At 39.2% G+C, this 18,197-nt stretch overlaps 1 non-coding gene across 1 annotated transcript; it reads right to left on the reverse strand.

The window, feature by feature from the left end:
- Window positions 1-17,863: 17,863 nt before the first annotated feature.
- On the reverse strand, window positions 17,864-17,970 carry LOC127090275 (small nucleolar RNA R71). The gene has a single exon (XR_007791800.1). It is a non-coding gene; the product is annotated as a small nucleolar RNA R71 (small nucleolar RNA).
- Window positions 17,971-18,197: the final 227 nt, after the last annotated feature.

Below are 18,197 nucleotides of genomic sequence, written 5' to 3' on the forward strand. Positions count from 1 at the left end.
TTTTACTGAGACTAAATATTTAAATGGTTTGTATTTTCAGGATCCCTTTCCTAACTTTTACAGGATGCAGGATTTTGACGATATGCACGTAGCCTATAGAGATAATGCTCAGAGAGAGCGTTACATCGCTTTGTATCAGCGACCTATGGCGCCCACACATTACCCTGATCAGCACTGCATGGAGGCATTGGGCATTGAGCCGAGTATCCGATTTTTGAGCCACCAGCTTCATTGGGACGAGTTCGCTGACTACCTGAGTAACACCTACAGGAACTTGACATTGGAGTTCCTCAGTTCATTTGATTATGACCCATACTCTGGACCAGATGGGTATGCTACTTTCAGGCTTTTTGGAGTCGAGTACTCTTTCAGCCAGAAAGAGTTCGGTGACCTATTGGGTTTCCAGACCACTCCTGACGCTATCCCCGAGACACCTATGGGATACTTTCTGGGTAAGGAGGTGGAAAAGTTATGGAGTGATATATCAGGTGGAGGGAGCCAGGATTCTTCAACGCGGCTGTCCCAGGCTATACATAACCCTGCTTTTAGATACTTCCAGATGATACTGGCACATTCCTTCCTAGGAAAAACGGATGCTGAGACATTACTGAGTGAGGAAGAGATCTTCCTACTATTTTGTGCATCCCAGTCTCGCCCAGTAGCATGTGGGAACTTTCTGTTATGTGGCCTCAACGGTATTTCCAGATCGATCGAAGGATTTATCCATGTAGGAGGTATCATCACACAGATTTCTGTCGCTCTAGGTCTATCTCGCAAGCTGTTACATCTCCGGACCTACTGTGGGTACACTACCATGGATATCGACTTCTGTTTGACCCGAGGGTTGATGAGAAGAGCTTTCTTCCACCCATGTCAGTTCTGATTGCTAGTTGACAGCGAGGCTATTCATTATTTCACACTACCTGATCCTATGATGACTAGTGTGCATGATCCAGCGAATTGGAGTTATGCTCTGGAGGACCAGGGAGAGACTATTGAGGAGCCAAGATCACCACCTATTGCTGAGTATACGCCTACACCACCTTCTCCCAGGATCACTATATTCTCTAACAACTTATCATTGTAGACCCTAGACATCCGCACTCAGATTGCGGAATATCGTAGAGAGATCGCAGAGCTTAGACAGGAGGTGGTTGACCTCACCTTGCAGATGGGAGTATCTAATCTCACCCACGCTACCGAGGCCGACTGTTTATACCAGGAGATCGCAGAGCTCAGGCAGGAGGTAGCCATGCTCCGTGGATCTACTCAGGAAGACAAATCCCCTACCATATGATCTTACCATTCCATTTTATTTTATCTCTTTTTATGCTTATATTTCTCGCATTTACATACCTTATTTTATATCATTTCATTTGGAATATTTTATTATGTCAGCACATTGATATTTCTACGTTTATATATATATATATATATATATATATATATATATATTATATATATATATATATATATATATACATATATATATATATATATATATATATATATATATATATATATATATATATATATATATATATATATATGTTTTATATTTGTTTATTCTATTTACATTTTTTATTTTAGTTGTTTATTTATTTTTTTAGTCTAATGTTTTAAATTTTATTTTTTATAAAAAAATTATGCAAGCCTTATGTCAATAGGAATTACAAGACAAACGCTATCCGGACCCCTCAAGCCAAAAGACAACGAGAAGCCCAAGCCAAAGGACCAAAATCCGGCCCAGCCGAATTTTGCCTTGTGGCGCCCGCCATAGACCCTGTGGCGCCCGCCACAGCGTCTGTATAAGGTCGGGGCAGACTCCCTTTCTTCACCATTTTTACACCTTACAACCTTCAAAACCTATTTTTCCACCTTGCAAAAACGTCCTTGAACCCACAAAAAGCTCACACCTTTCTCATCCTTACACCATACAAATCATTTTCCCGATTTCCATTTTCATTTTCATCCGTCCGATTTCATAAAAATCCAACCTTTTCACAACCCACTTCATTTTCTTTGTAACATTACAAGAGCTACACAATGGAGTTTAATGGATTCATTCTTCGAGGAGGGAAACCAGGAGATAGGCAAAGGAAGAGCATCAAACGGTTGCAAAATCGGGAGATCCTCCCGACGAGGTATGTTGATGAAAATTGTCTCTACACTTTAGGTATCTACCATAGCATATTTTATTTATTAGATAATTTAGGTTTGCGTAGTATCTTTTCAAACAAAGAACCTACCTATGAGCGATTGACAATCGAATTTTTAAGTTCTTTAATCTATATTGTCAATCCTAACACTGCTAGCACAGTTGGTACTGTCTGATTTAGAATGTTTGCTGTTGAATATGAATTCAGTACCGACGAACTAGCAGGCTCGTTAGGAATCCCTCATGGGGACGGTGCTATTTGTGAGGCCCCTTTGGATTCGGAATGGTCAGTTGAGGTGTTTTCCTTCTGGCAGAGATTGTCAAACACTTCCATAAACTCTTTTGAAGGAATTCTTGCTTCGACTATCCATAACCTGACCATCATAGTTTTTAGGTATCTGTTGGCATGTACTATTTTTGCCCGGGAGAATCCAAATAAGGTAAATGCTAGAGAGCTTCTATTTTTGCAAGGAAGCCTCACAAATAGAAGAATTAATTCGGTCTCGTTCATGCTCGTGCATATGGCTTTAACTTTAAATAAAGCGAGACCGATTGCTTTCGGAGGATTGATTACGTCTATTGCTCAGGCGCTTAACCTGAACAATGAGATAGCTACCCTAGACCCCTTACCTCCTCGCACAATTAACCTAAAATTTCTGAGAGACATGAAATTGTGCCGATTAAGGAGAGAAGGAGGCTATGTTCTTATGGTTCATGGTGTAGCTATCCCATCTGTTGTTTTACCATGCACTAGACGTACCGATGTACGTGATGAAAGGAATTGGACCTACGCTTTAGATGCTCCACCTGTTTTTGGTCCTCTTCCTCCTAACATTCCTGATGAGGCGGGACATGACATTGATGAAGAATATGATCAGAGAGAGAGATCTCCCGCACCTGATGTGTCCCCCCATCACACTTCACCACCACACACGACACCATCTTCTTCTTCTGCAGGTACCGCTCCTGGCTTTTATATTACAGAAGAGAGGTGGCGTGACCACATGGCTAGAGAGCAAAGGTGTGACGACGTACTCTCTACCATCCAACAACAGCTGGCGAATAACATGAGCTTCATGCAAGAATCGCAGCGGAGGACAGATTGGTCCTATGACACTGTTTTACAATCCCTGCAAACGATCACAAACACGCAAGCCCGTCAGCAACACTACCACCGTCAACATATTACACTCATAGAAAACACTCAGTGTTCCATTATGGGTAACCTTCAAGAAGTGAGGACCGTTCAGGATGCCTTACGGGCAAGGATGGATCAGAGAGACTGTCGTCGTACCCGATCCCGTCGTCCACCTCAGGATGGCGAAGGCACCAGTGGTCAGCAATAGGTTGTCAGGTAACTCTTCCCTTATCTTATTTCGAAACATTGGGGACAATGTTCAATTTAAGTGTGGGAGGAGACTTTATCGCTTTTCTTTGCTGTTTTTAGATAGTTTGTTTATTTTTTGCCTTTTAGTTGTTTATTTTGCTTTTAGTTTAAGTGTCTTAGATAATGCATGAGTTTGACGAGTCACCAAATATAGTGTATCTTTAGTACAGTCTAATCTCCCCATACCTTTAGCCCTACCGAATGTTTTTTGCAAAAGAAAACAGTGTTATTCTGAAAGTTTTTCGGTTTTTAAAGACGGGTTTGAGTAAGGATGCGGTGACTTGGGAGAACTTTGTGAAACATCAGTATTGTTTTAGCACCATAAACTTCGTAAATATAGGAATCATTCCCAAAACCCCATATACCATGGCCTTAATCATCATTTCAGTATAAGTCCTCAGTAGTTTATCCCAGCAGCCAGCTCCGGCCTACGCATCCTCTACGCAGGGGATCGATGAACATAAGTGAATGATCCAGTGAAATAAATAAAAGAAAGCAAAAAGGCAAATCCGGTATAGGTGATCCTCACAAAGTCATTTAAACCAAAGAGTTGTAAAAATTTGCTACAAAAAGAAAAAGAAAAAGAAAAAGAAAAACTTACCTGCTGTTAGTTGGTTCAGAGGTATCTGGCACTGAACTCGGTAGGGCGGATTACAATCTGATCCCCTACAACTTCAGTTGGGTCAAATAAAAGGGTTTACACATATTTATGTGCCAGGAACCCCATGTTTGGATCATAATCACTAACAGGTCACTCTGCTATGAGGCATGTATGGATAACGGGTTTAATGTGATTGCGCCCGAATGAAAAGGACACAAAAAGAGATGAAGAGGCAGGCCTAGGTATTGTGGGATAATATGGGTTGGTTAATATAGGAATGGAGTTTATGTCCGTATATTTGCGGATAAGTGTCATCTTAATACCCTTAGTTCACTCAGTTAGTACCTATCACTACATCCCGATTTGAACTTAGAACCTTTTTAACCTGAAGCACTCGTTTACACCAGTTTTTCTTCTATGAGCTTTTTAATGTTTTGCTTGAGGACAAGCAAAGGTTTAAGTGTGGGAGAGTTTGATGACACTGAAATTCACCGTATTTTTGACTCCGATTTTGCATGCATTTTAGTAGTTTTATTGTTATTTTGTTGTGTTATTACTATGTTTCTCTTTGTTTTCAGGTTTTTACTCTAATCGGAGCCCCGATCGAGAAAAGGAGTGAAAAAAAGCTAAAAACCCTAAAATTCAGCATTTTGTACTTGTGGCTCCCACTATGGCTGGCGCCACAGACCCTGCCATGACGTGTCCTAGGTCAACTTCCCTCAACTACCACGTTCCCCACTACTTCCACTAAGGCGCCACAGATTGGCCTTGTGGCGGGCGCCATGGCTTTGTGGCGGGCGCCACAAGAGGAAAAGTTTTCCCTACCAAATTCAAACTGAAGGGCATCCTTGTCATTTCCATCATTTTGTTTGCCTATAAATAGAGACTCGAATTCATTTGTTTAATCATCCAAACTTAGAGCAGAGGCAAACTTAGAGCAAACTTTGTTTCACTTAGGAATATATTTAGTATTTTAAAGTGATAATCGCTTCGCATTGGGGTGTTAACACAATTATGTAATCAAGTCTGTGATCGAGTCTGTAATTGAGTATGGAGCACTTTGGAAGGAAGTTAATCCTGCCGCCATTTTCATTTCCGCTTTGCATTTTATTCAACCCTCCGATTGGAGCAGGTTTTTATTGCTTTACCTTTATCTATTTATTTCCCGCACTGTCTTTACTTTATTTATTTCTCGCACTCGCTTTACTTTATTTATTTCTCGCACTCGCTTTAATTTATTTATTTCTCACACTCGCTTTACTTTATTTATTTCTCGCACTCGCTTTACTTTATTTATTTCTCGCACTCGCTTTACTTTATTTATTTCTCGCACTCACTTTACTTTTATTATTTTCTCGCACTCGCACTACTTTTATTTATTTTCCGCACTCGCACTACTTTTATTTATTTTCCGCACTCGCACTACTTTTATTTAAATTAATGCACTTTTACTTTACCATGTCAAATTAAATCTATAAGGTTAGAATGTAAGGATCGTAATTGAACCGATAATCCGTACAAATGTTCGTAGATACACTTAAGGGCTATTTTAATTTTCAACTTAAGTTTTCCCGCACTTAAAATTCCGTTGGGTAAGATCGAAAGCCGTCCAACCTCTATTTAAACTTAATTGTTTCTAACTATTTCAAATACAGTGAAAGCGCTTTGTTTAGTTCATTAGGAGTTTTTAACTTAAGAAGAAAAGAGATTTTAAAACTATTTTCGGACGCGTTTATAAGTTTAGAGTCTGGTTCGCGAGAACCACTTTTGGTTAAGAAATCCAGGTTAAAATACTTTTCAACTTAGTCAAGATACTATATTTCTTAAAAATAGGTTTACTACTCTAACGCAATGGGCGCCTTTTTATAAGTGACAATAAGAGGGTTTTATTAGGGAGTACAACTCGGTTCTGAATACGCGAAAGCGACATTTCCTGTTAAATTGGTTCTTTTCAAAGTAGGAAACACTGCCCATAAGTAGTTCTATTAGCAAGTACTTGGATTATTAATTGATTATGTGAATTACATTCGAGCCTGTCTTTATCAATTGAATTTTATTCAACACTTTAGTTTTCATTGCACACTCTAAAAACCCCTATTTTGATTGCCTTAGATAAGCACCATAACAATAGATAACGATAGATTGACACTTGGTCTCTGTGGATTCGACAATCTTTTATATTACTCTGACGCGTTCGTATACTTGCAAAAAGCACACGCATCAAAGGACGTTCTAGCTAAGGAGGTGAGGGTTAAAATATTCGTATCGACTCAGTAGAATGAACTTAAATAACAACACTAGAAGCAAACTTTGGTCCCTAAGAGACCTCATGATGCATATGATGTGAATGTTAAAGATAATCTTATGGGGAAAGTTTTTCCACAAGAGAAAAGAATCCGGAGAGACTGAAAGTTCACAGGAGCATAATGCATTTCGTAAGGAAATCTCACTGTGGAGACAGAGACTTTGGGGGATAAAAGTTACGTGTAGGCCAGGCTACGACTTAAAATTGCTGGGGGGACACGAGGGATTCCACGAAAACAAATCAATGGAAAGACTCATCCGGGGAAAGGTGAATCTGTGTGGGAAACTGGTAGATCCGAACAAAGTTGAAATACTCAAACCAAGCAGGAAATGGCGATTTCCCCGAGGAAATACACACTCAAACTCAACTAGGGAAGAAAAAAATTCAACACAGGAGTAACAGAAATGTATTATCCACTACCGGTTACTGGGTGAGGAAATAAAAAAATCTAACATGGAGGACATCTGTTACCGATTAGGGTAAACATATTAAGGATGACTAGGGGCCACCCGAAGGTGTATTCGTTACCAGTTACAGGGTAAGAATAAACTGTCGGGGAAAATCCAAAATAGGGTTGACAAATACCGGTTACTGGGTAGAAGACCAAAGAGGGAGAATATTCGTCATCAGTTAAGATGAACATATCATGGATAGACTCAAAGGAAAGAATATCCGTCATCGGTTAGGATGAACATGTAAAGGATAGACTGCCAAAAAAAGTGTGGATTACATCTATCAGTTACTGGATAGAATACCGAAAAGAGAATATCCTTCACCGGTTAATATGAACATATCAAGGATAGACTCCAAGGGGAAGCCAGATTTACAACTACCGGTTACTGGGCAGAAGACTGTAAAGAGAAGGAAACTCGTCATCGGTTAGGATGAACATATCAAGGATTAACCCTCTGGGGAAAGAAATAGGGATTACAACTACCTTTTTACTGGGTAGAATACTAAAAAGAGAATATCTGTCACCAGTTAAGATGAATATATCAAGGATAGACTCAAAGCATGGGAACAAAATATATGTCATCGGTTAGGATGAACATAAATAGGATAGACTTCCTGGGGAAACGTGAAAACGAATCCGCTGGGGGAAAATATGTTACTTTTTTCGGGTATTGGGCAAAAGTGAAATATTTGCAAATGGAGAAGAATATTACCAGTTACTGGGTAATAGACTCTCAGGGGACCAAAAGCATCTATCTAGGTAAGATCTAGAAAGAAACGGTAAATCAAAGACTCGACCCAATGAGGATATAACTCAGAGGGAGTGGTTCCATCCAGACAATCAACTAGGGAGGAAACTGAAATAATAATCATCCACGAGGAAATAACTCTGTGGGGAATGAGAAAGGTTAAATTATTTCTGCTTAAGGGGGCTGACACTATATAATTGAAAGAGGACAAACATACCAAATCTGCGTGGGGAAAGAATACCACCATAGTAGAGGGTCAGAGAAATAAGGAATCACGAGTTTCCAATAATAATGCAATAATGACATCTATGAATGTATATGAAATTCTGGTATTAGATATGAGATGTCGAAGGTAATGTCACGACACTAATATCTGAATAATACAAATAGGATAAAGATAAAGAACAATAATGCAAGAGACACAAGCAATGGTTAACCCAGTTCGGTGCAAGCCACCTACGTCTGGGGCTACCAAGCCAGGAAGGAAATCCACTAAATATAATCAGTTCAAAGACTCTCAGTAAACAACACAAGTTACAGTCTTTTTCACCTAATCTCTACCCGTATGACTTCTACCTAAGAACTCTTAGATATGAGATCCCACTCACTCCCCCTCAATCACACCAGTGATATTAAACAAGAATTACTATGAAAAGAAGACACTCTTCAAAGACACACACTTGATCTTACTTAGAAGCTTCGATCAAGTAGACACACACTCATACTTAAAAGCTTAGAGTGACAAATTACAACTCAAAAATCAGACCAATTCAATCATCTATGGATGAATTGAATGGCTTACAAGTCACACAACCACACAAGACTTAAACCCTTATTCTCTCTCAATATTTCGCTCTATATTTCTTCTGTATCAAATCAGGTTTTCCATGTCCCTTTTATAGAAGCATTCAGCCGGGCTTGGACATCATAAAACCCTAAAACTATTTTCCATTCAAATCTTCTTATGACAGTTGGTTAGATATCTTTGGAAAATAAGTTAAATCACGTTGTAATCATTGATTAATAGTGTTTGCAACTAACTCATCAATCAAACATAGATTGCCATTAAAAGTGCAATCACATAACACATAACATTCAAACTTAATGTTCTGTGTACAGATGTCATGACATCGGGTCCGACATCCTGGAACAATCTTGCATAATTCCATTTTAAATATCCAACAGGTACATTATATCAGATGTCATGACATCGAGTATGACATCCTGAAACAATCCTGCATGATTATATTTTAAACCTCCAGCGGGTACAAGATATCTTATGTTAAGACATCACATGTAACATCTTGTGAACACTCTTGGTTTTACCAAAATTGCTGCCAACACCTAGAACCAACAAACTCCCCCTTTGGCAAATTTTGGCTAAAACATATATCAGTCCATTTTGTTCACAAGAAAAACACATCAGCAGTTAAACAACATAACAACGTTTAAGCAGTAGTAGAAGCAAACAAAATTACTAGTTATAATAGCAACTAGTAAAACACACATACAAAACACATGGGTACTTCTTCTCCCCCTAAGTCTGTTCAATAAAGACATCTTCTTCAACAACAACAACACCTGTAACATTCAGAGTCACCCTCTGACATCTCCTTCAACAACAACAACACCTGTAACATTCAGAGTTACCCTCTGACATCTCCTTCAACATCACCTGTGCAACACAGAACATGAACAGACCATCAGACATCTCCTCCAACATCACAGAATAGAACATCATTTTGTTCAACATCAAACATTTCCTTCAACATCACAGAACAGAACATCATTCTGTTCAACATCAGACATCTCCTTCAACATCAGTTGTTCATCTGTTTAGCCTAGCTAGCTACATCAGCACATAATAACTGTAGTTCTTCACATCTCCAGACATTAACCTGTTCATCTATTTAGCCTAGCTAGCTACATCAACACATAATAACTGCAGTTCTTCACATCTCCACACATTAACTGCAACTCTCCACATGATAACTTCTCCCCCTTTTTAGTCAAAATAGACCAAAGTGACAAATTAGACAAAATAAATGTCAATCAGTCTAGCAGAGAATGTCCCAAAGGATGTTATAACATTTAAAATGTTAAAACACAATGTCAAGAGATACAAAACCATAATTATACACAGCTGCAATAGCTGAGATAATCAGAAATCCAGAGAACTCATAAAGATCCCAAATATTACGTCATGGCATCTGAAAAGACTGCCAAAAATTACAAATATTAGACAGAAAAACATCAAAACATCCAAGCTTCCAAAACATCCAAAACATCATCCAGAACAGCATCCAAAACACACAGTCTTCATAACAGGGGGACCATTACAACTTAGTCTGAGGAAGTAGCATCTTCTTCACCTTCAGATTCAGAACTGCCACTAGATTGATCTTGAGAATTAGACCTCTCACTTGAGGTATGGGCATCTGGCTCCTTGGCTTCACCAACCTTATCCATATCTTCTTACTCCAAGCTACTAATGAGAACCTCTAAAGCCTCTTTCCTAGCCTTGGCAACCCTAATTCCAGTTTCCAGCTCCTTACAAGTTTCCTTCAATTGAGCAACCAGGCCACCTTGAGAGGCTGGCTCCTTCCTTGCAGATGTCATGACAATGTCATTGACATGACTGCCTTCAAACAACTTGTAGTGAATGGACAATGGAGGCTTTCTTCTGCTTGGAATATCACATGTGTTTAGAATACCAGGTTGCTGGCTTAAAATAATTCCACAAATGATAGAGGGAAAGGCAATAGGCAGCTTTACTGCATTAGTGGAGGCATGTCTAACAATTTGTTCAAACATGAACCTTCCAAAATCAAAGTTGAGCCTTGTTACAATAGCATATATAATCCTTCCAAGAGCATTAGAAATTGTTGAGATATGGTTGGTTGACACCCAGTTGGCTGAACCAATCTTATGCAAGATGGCATACTTTACAGTCAATTTGTCAGCTGATAGATGCTTTTTGCTTGGCCATTCCTTGACTTGGCCAACAGTGATTGTCCTACAGACTTTATTGTCTGTAGCCTCTAACTCCACAGCTCCTTCAGTTCCTCTCTCTAGGAACTTATTGATTATGGTTGGGGAGAACCTTACACACCTTCCTCTCACAAGGACCTTGCAGAATTCTTTACTACTCTTGTCAGAAATATCCTCTGGGATATTCACCACAACCTCCTTCACTAACCCTTCAAAACATTGAGGCAAAGCAACAACTGTTTTTATCAAACCAACAGTCTTGATCAATTCCATAACCTCCTTCACTTCTACAGCCTCCTTCCCTAGCTCCCTCTCAACAACAACTCTCCTCTGTATAACAAACTTCCACTTGGCAGCACCATCTTCCAGATGGAAGGAAATGTTGTCCAAATGTATAGCTGCAACCTTAGCTGGAGACTTTTTAACAGTCTTCCTTTTAGAAGGAGAGATGTCTGGGACATCGTCTTCGACATCATCTTCAGAGTCAAAACTCTCTCTGACCTTCCTCTTCTTGACCTCTACTTTACTCCATGATTTGGAGGGTCCTACACCAGCAACCTTCTTACCTATTCTGGCTGTCAACATCTCAGCCACAATCTTCCCTTTCCTGGTCTTTAGTTTCTTTGCAACACTTGGTTTCACATGATGGACCAAGGTGTCATCTTCCTCTTCAGAACTCTCTTTCTCCAAATCAATATCTTTCTCAGCAGTTTCATGAGACACATCTACTGGTTTCTTACTAGGAAAGGTTTTACCTAGAGAGCATAGTCCCTCAGCAGCCATGTCTTTCTCTGATCTAGATGAATCATTATCTTTCTCAGTTTGGGGTTCCATCTCAGGTGAGGGGACCCTTCTAGACAGAGGGGTCGAAACACCCTTGACTGCATGCCCTTCGTTTAGGATCCTAGTTACCAGGTTCCTAATGACACGATTTGTATAGTGCATGTCATCCTTAGGAGGAGGGTTATCAGGAATGTTACCTTGATTGTTTCCAGCCATGGAAGAAGGGCCAGGGGCGTCGCCTGGAATTATAGAAAGAGGAATAACCTCCAAAATATCTTCATCCAGAAACTCCATGGAGGGAGTCTTTGCTTTATGAGTGGGTTTTGATCCAGAGGATGAGGGATGTTGTGACATTTTGTTGAGCTTTTGAGAAAAATCTTGTTGCCCTAGCAGAGGTTGTCTAAGAAGTTGGATGAAGATGGAAATGGTTGTGTTGAGGTAGCGTGTGGAAATGGTATAGATACTAGTTCCAATACTAGGTAATGATTTACCAAAAATGAGGAACTTTCTTTTAAGTGGGCAGACAATATTTTTTATTACCTTTTCCACTCCACTTTAATTGCTATAGCTTCTTATGAATACAAATCCCCAATTTCCCTCTTAAACATTCAAATTGATTAGCATCCCAAGCCTTTGTAAATTTGTCAGCTAATTGCACTTCATGCTTTAGTGCTATGATTTTCTCTTCTACAAATTCTCTAATGAAGTGTTGACAAATATCGATGTGCTTAGTCCTGCTGTGCAGAATAGGATTTTTGGAAATAGTTATACCACCCAGGTTGTCATAGTACAATGTCATGACATCTTGTGTGACATTGTATTCAGTCAACATTTGTTTCAACCAACCCTGTTGAGAACAACTACTTCTAGCTGCTATGTATTCAACTTGATATATAGCACAAACACCATTTTCATCTTTCAAATGTGTAGGAGCAGGTGTCCTTTTATGACTTACATTCTCCATGCCAGCCTTCTTAACATTGTTCTTGGCATATTTGCTTTGAGATAGAAAAATAGACTCTTCTATCTGCTTGACTTGTAGCCCAAGTCCAACAAGGCTCATCTCAACCTCAGACTGCATTTGTCTAACAACATGTTCTACCATATGATTTGACCTTCCACCAAACCTAATATTATCCACACCTATTTGAGCCACCATGAGCTTTCCTCCTTCATTTTTCACAGGTAGGGTCTTGTCAATACCTCCCCTCTTGTAGCCATTGTTAATGAGGAACACTATGAGTCTCTCATACCAAGCCCTAGGAGCTTGCTTCAAACCATAGAGGGATATCTTCAATTTGTACACATGCTTTGGAAGGTTTGAATATGTGAATCCTTTAGGCTGTTCAACATATACCTCCTCTTTCAAGTAGCCATTTGAGATCACTTCCCTTGATCTAGTTGTGACCCTTTTATTTGGATCTCTTCTAATGAGATCTTTGGGATGATCATTCAGAGATGTCTCAACATCGTCTGTGACATCAGTCTATTTGTCATCAACCACAACATTAATAGATTCCATCATTACTTTAGTTCTGGAATTAAAGACTCTATATGCTCTGCTGTAGCCCAGAAATAATCCTTCATTACTTTTGGGATTTATCTTCCTTCTTTGTTCACTTCTAATTTTGATAACTTGACTTTCCTTTTCTCTTTGAAGTTTTAGAAAAAGATCTTTGAAGACTTCAAACACATCAGATTTGTTTCTTATAAAGTTGATCCAGGTGTAGCTGGAGAAGTCATCCACCACTACATATGAATACTTCTTCCCACCAATACTTTCCACCTACATGGGTCCCATCAAATCCATATGGAGGAGTTCCAAACCTTTGAAAGTGGTGTCATGTCTGAGTTTCTGGTGTGACATCCTTGTCTGACATTTCCCACAGACTTTTCTTTCATCAATCTTCAAGTTGGGAATTCCTCTAACAGCTTCAACAGATATAATCATCTTCATACCTTTAAGATGCAGATGACTCAATATTTGATGCCATGTCTTCAATCCTTCTTCTTTAACTAAGGTACACTTTGAAGAATAACCAATTTGAGAACTCCACATGTAACAGTTGTCTTTGGACCTGACTCCTTTCATGATCGCTTCACTTTCTTTGTTAGTAATCAGACATTCAGTTTTAGTGAAGTTAACATTTAGACCTTGGTCACACAGTTGACTGATGCTTATTAGATTTGCAGTCAAGCCCTTAACAAGTAGGACATTGTCAAGATTAGAAACTCCAGGGCATTCAAGCTTACCAATCCCCTTGATTTCACCCTTTGCTCCATCACCAAAGGTTACATAGCTCGTGGCCTGAGGATGAAGGCCAGTTAGCAGGTTTTTGTTTCCAGTCATGTGTCTGGAGCACCCACTGTCAAAGTACCAATCTTCTTTGGCTGAAACTCTGAAGGAAGTGTGAGCTTTTAGACATGTAACATTAGTCTTAGGAATCCATTGCTTTTTGTTGACAGGTCTGTGATGTTTGGGTTTAGGTTGATAATGAGCAGGCTAAGGGTAACCATACAGCTTATAGAAGAAGGGTTTTATGTGGCCAAACTTTCTACAGTAATGACATATTTATTTTTGGTGTTTCCCTTTCTGCTGTCTTCCTTTATGATGTTGTGACATATGATGTGACATCGCAGGTCTGCTATCCATATGGCTGCACTTAGGTTTGGATTTAGATTTGCCACCAGTGTAACTACACTCAACCTTAGATTCATTGAACCCAATGCCAGATTTGTCTCCTGTTATTTGACCAGTCTGGAGAATCTTGTCTAAGGTGTCAGATCCATTGCTTAGCATCCTTACATACTTGGTCATCTCATCCAGTTTAGAATTCAAGAATACAACTTCAGTCTTTAACTTGGAGATGGTTTCCACATGTTCTGCCTTCTCGTTCTCCAGTTGTGCTATCACTTTCTTCTGGATTTCAACTTGTTGACTCTCATCTAGTTTGGCATTCAGAACCACTTCTTCTGTTTTTAATTTGGAGATGGTTTCCAAGTGTTCTACCTTATCATTCTCCAATTGAGTTATTACCTTCTTTTGGCTTTCAACCTGTTTACACACCTCTGCACTTCTGTGACATAACTTTCTGTAGGTAGTGGCCAACTCTTCAAAGGTTACTTCATCATCACTTGAGTCTTCATCAGAACCCCATCTTTCAGTCAAGGCAGTCACCAGATTTGCAGACTCTTCTGTTTCACTTTCATCAGACCAAGTGGCAGCAAGACTCCTCTTCTGTTTTTTGAGGTAGGTTCCACATTCAGTTCTAATGTGTCCATACCCATCACATTCATGGCACTGTACTCCTTTTGCTTCTTTGGGCTTATCATCTGACATTGTTCTTCTTCCAGCATTGTTGGATTTACTGATGTCAGATGAGATGTTCTTGACATTTGCCTTAGATCTTACATCCATCTTTTTCAAAAGTTTGTTGAACTGTCTTCCCATTCCTACATCATTTGCCAAATCTTCATCAACATCCTGACCACTTTCCTCCTCTTCCTCCTCAGTGTTTGACATGAAGGCTATGCTTTTGGTTTTCTTTTCAGATCCATCACACATTCCCATCTCAAATGTTTGGAGGGAACCAATTAGCTCATCAACTCTCATATTGGAGATGTCTTGAGACTCTTCTATGGCTGCCACCTTCATAGCAAATCTCTTAGGGAGTGACCTGAGTATTTTCCTTACTAATTTTTCATCTGACATCTTCTCTCCCAGGGCTCCTGAGGCATTAGCAATTTCAAGGATACTCATACGAAATTCATGAATATTTTCATCTTCATTCATCCTTAAATTTTCAAACTTGGTGGTGAGCAGTTGTAGTCTAGACATCTTCACTCTAGAGGTGCCTTCATGAGTGGTTTTGAGAATGTCCCAAGCATCTTTATCCATCTCACAGTTGTTTATCAATCTGAAGATATTCTTGTCTATTCCATTGAATGTAGCATTCAATGCTTTAGAATTTCCAAGGGCTAAATCATCCTCCTCCTTGGTCCATTGTTCTTTAGGCTTTTTATCATTTGTAGCTTCTCCTCCCTTAGTAACTACTGGATGTTCCCAGCCTGTCAACTGATAACACTGAAATTTACCGTATTTTCGACTCCGATTTCACATGCATTCTAGTTGTTTTATTATCATTTTGTTGTGTTATTGCTATGTTTTTCTTTGTTTTCAGGTTTTTACTTTAATCGGAACCCCGATCGAGAAAAGGAGCGAAAAAGAACCAAAAACCCTAAAATTCAGCATTTTGTTCTTGTGGCCTACCCCATGGCTGGCGCCATAGACCCTGTCATGACGTGTCCAAGCTCAACTTTCCTCAACTTCCATGTTCCCAACTACTTCCACTAAGGTGCCTCATTTTGTGCTTGTGGCGGGCGCCATGGCCTTGTGGCGGACGCCACAAGAGGAAAGTTTTTCCCTCCTATTTTCAAGTTGAAGGGCATCCAAGTCATTTCCATCTTTTTACTTGCTTATAAATAGAAACTCGAATTCACTTTTACAGTCATCCAAACTTAGAGCAGAGGCAAACTCAGAGCAACTTTGTTTCACTTAGGCATATATTCAGTTTTATAAAGTGGTAATCGCTTCGCATTGGAGTGTTACCACAATTGTGTAATCGAGTCTGTGATAGAGTCTGTAATCGAGTTTGGAGCACTTTGGAAGGAAGTTAATCCTGCCGCCATTTTCATTTCCGCTTTGCAATTTATTCAAACCTCCAATTGGAGCAGGTTTTTATTACTTGTCTTTATCTTATTTATTTTCCTGCACTCGCTTTACTTTATTTATTTTCCTGCACTCACTTTACTTTATTTATTTCTCGCACTTGCTTTAAATTATTTATTTCTCGCACTCGCTTTACTTTATTTATTTCCTCGCACTCGCTTTAATTTATTTATTTCTTCGCACTCGCTTTAAATTATTTATTTCCTCACACTCGCTTTAAATTATTTATTTTCCGCACTCGCACTACTTTTATTTATTTCTCCCACTCGCACTACTTTTATTTATTTCTCGCACTCGCACTACTTTTATTTACTTTCCGCACTCGCACTACTTTTATTTATTTTAATTCACTTTTACTTTACCATGTCTAGCTAAGTTTATAAGGTTAGAATGTAAGGATCATAATTGAACCAGTAATCCGTACAATTGTTTGTAGAAACACTTAAGGGCTATTTTAACTTTCAACTTAAGTTTTCCCGCACTTCAAATCCGTTGGGCAAGATCGAAAGCCGTCCAACGTCTATTTAAACTTAATTGTTCTTAACTATTTCAAAAACAGCGAAAGCGCTTTGTTTAGTTCATTAGGAGATTTTAACATTAAGAAGAAAAGAGATTTTAAAACTATTTTCGGACGCGTTTATAAGTTTAGAGTCTGGTTCGTGAGAACCCCTTTTGGTTAAGAAATCCAGGTTATAATACTTTTCAACTTAGTCAAGATACTATATTTCTTAAAAATAGGTTTACTACTCTAACGCAATGCGCGCCTTTTTATAAGTGACAATAAGAGGGTTTGATTAGGGAGTACAACTCGGTTCTGAATACGCGAAAGCGACAGTTCCTGTTAAATTAGTTCTTTTCAAAGTAGGAAACACTGCCCATAAGTAGCTCTACTAGCAAGTACTTGGATTATCAGTCGATTACGTGAATTACATTCGACCCTGTCTTTATTAATTAAATTTATGTCAATACTTTACTTTTCATTGCACACTCTAAAAAACACCTATTTTGATTGCCTTTGATAAACACCATAACAATAGATAACGATAGATTGACACTTGGTCTCTGTGGATTCGACAACTTTTATATTACTCTGACGCGTTCGTATACTTGCGAAACACCGCATCAAGTTTTTGGCGCTGTTGCCGGGGACCAATTTTGTCAAATTTCATTTTCCTGTTGTTATATCGTTTAGACTTAGGCTATTTCCCGCCGGTCAATGCGAAGAACTCGCAGCACCGGAAGTTTAAGCTTAGTATACCCTCTGGCGGAACCTGAACGTTACGCTCGCGCACGTTTATTCTTTCATAGAATTAAGAAAGCTCTGGCCGAAGATCAAAACCAAAGACCTCTTAAGGATTTCGCTCAACCATCTAATGAAGAACCTAGTTCTAGTATAGTAAACCCAACCATCCCATCTAATAATTTTGAACTTAAACCATCCATGTTGCAACTAGTGCAACAGAGATAATTCGCGGGTCTCGCTACTGAGAACCCAAACCAACATTTAAAAATATTTCTTCAATTAGCAGACACTTTTAAAACCAATGGAGCTTCTCCTGAGGCAATACGTTTAAGATTATTTCCTTTTTCCCTCAGAGATAAAGCCCTATCATGGTTAGATTCCGTTCCACCCAATTCCATTACGACTTGGGATAACCTCAGAAGAGTATTTCTTGCTAGATATTTTTTCCCTCGAGTAAGACCGCCGTTCTTCGAAACCATATAACTAGATTTACCCAAAACCAAGGAGAATCGTTGTTCGAAGCTTGGGAGAGATATAAAGAGTTTTTACGAGCATGCCCACATCATGGTTTAGAAAATTGGTTAATCATTCAAACCTTCTATAATGGACTTCATTACAACACAAAGATGACCATCGACGCTGCCGTAGGCGGTGCTCTGATGAACAAACCTTACCCTGAAGCTAGTGCCCTCATCGAAGATATGGCTCAAAACCATCAATCATGGGGAGTCGAATGAGCGACAATTGAGAAGAAGGAAGCCCAAGGAGGAGTGCATGAACTAAGCTCTATAGACATGA

Source organism: Lathyrus oleraceus, chromosome 5, assembly GCF_024323335.1.
Source record: "Lathyrus oleraceus cultivar Zhongwan6 chromosome 5, CAAS_Psat_ZW6_1.0, whole genome shotgun sequence".
NCBI lineage: Eukaryota > Viridiplantae > Streptophyta > Magnoliopsida > Fabales > Fabaceae > Lathyrus > Lathyrus oleraceus.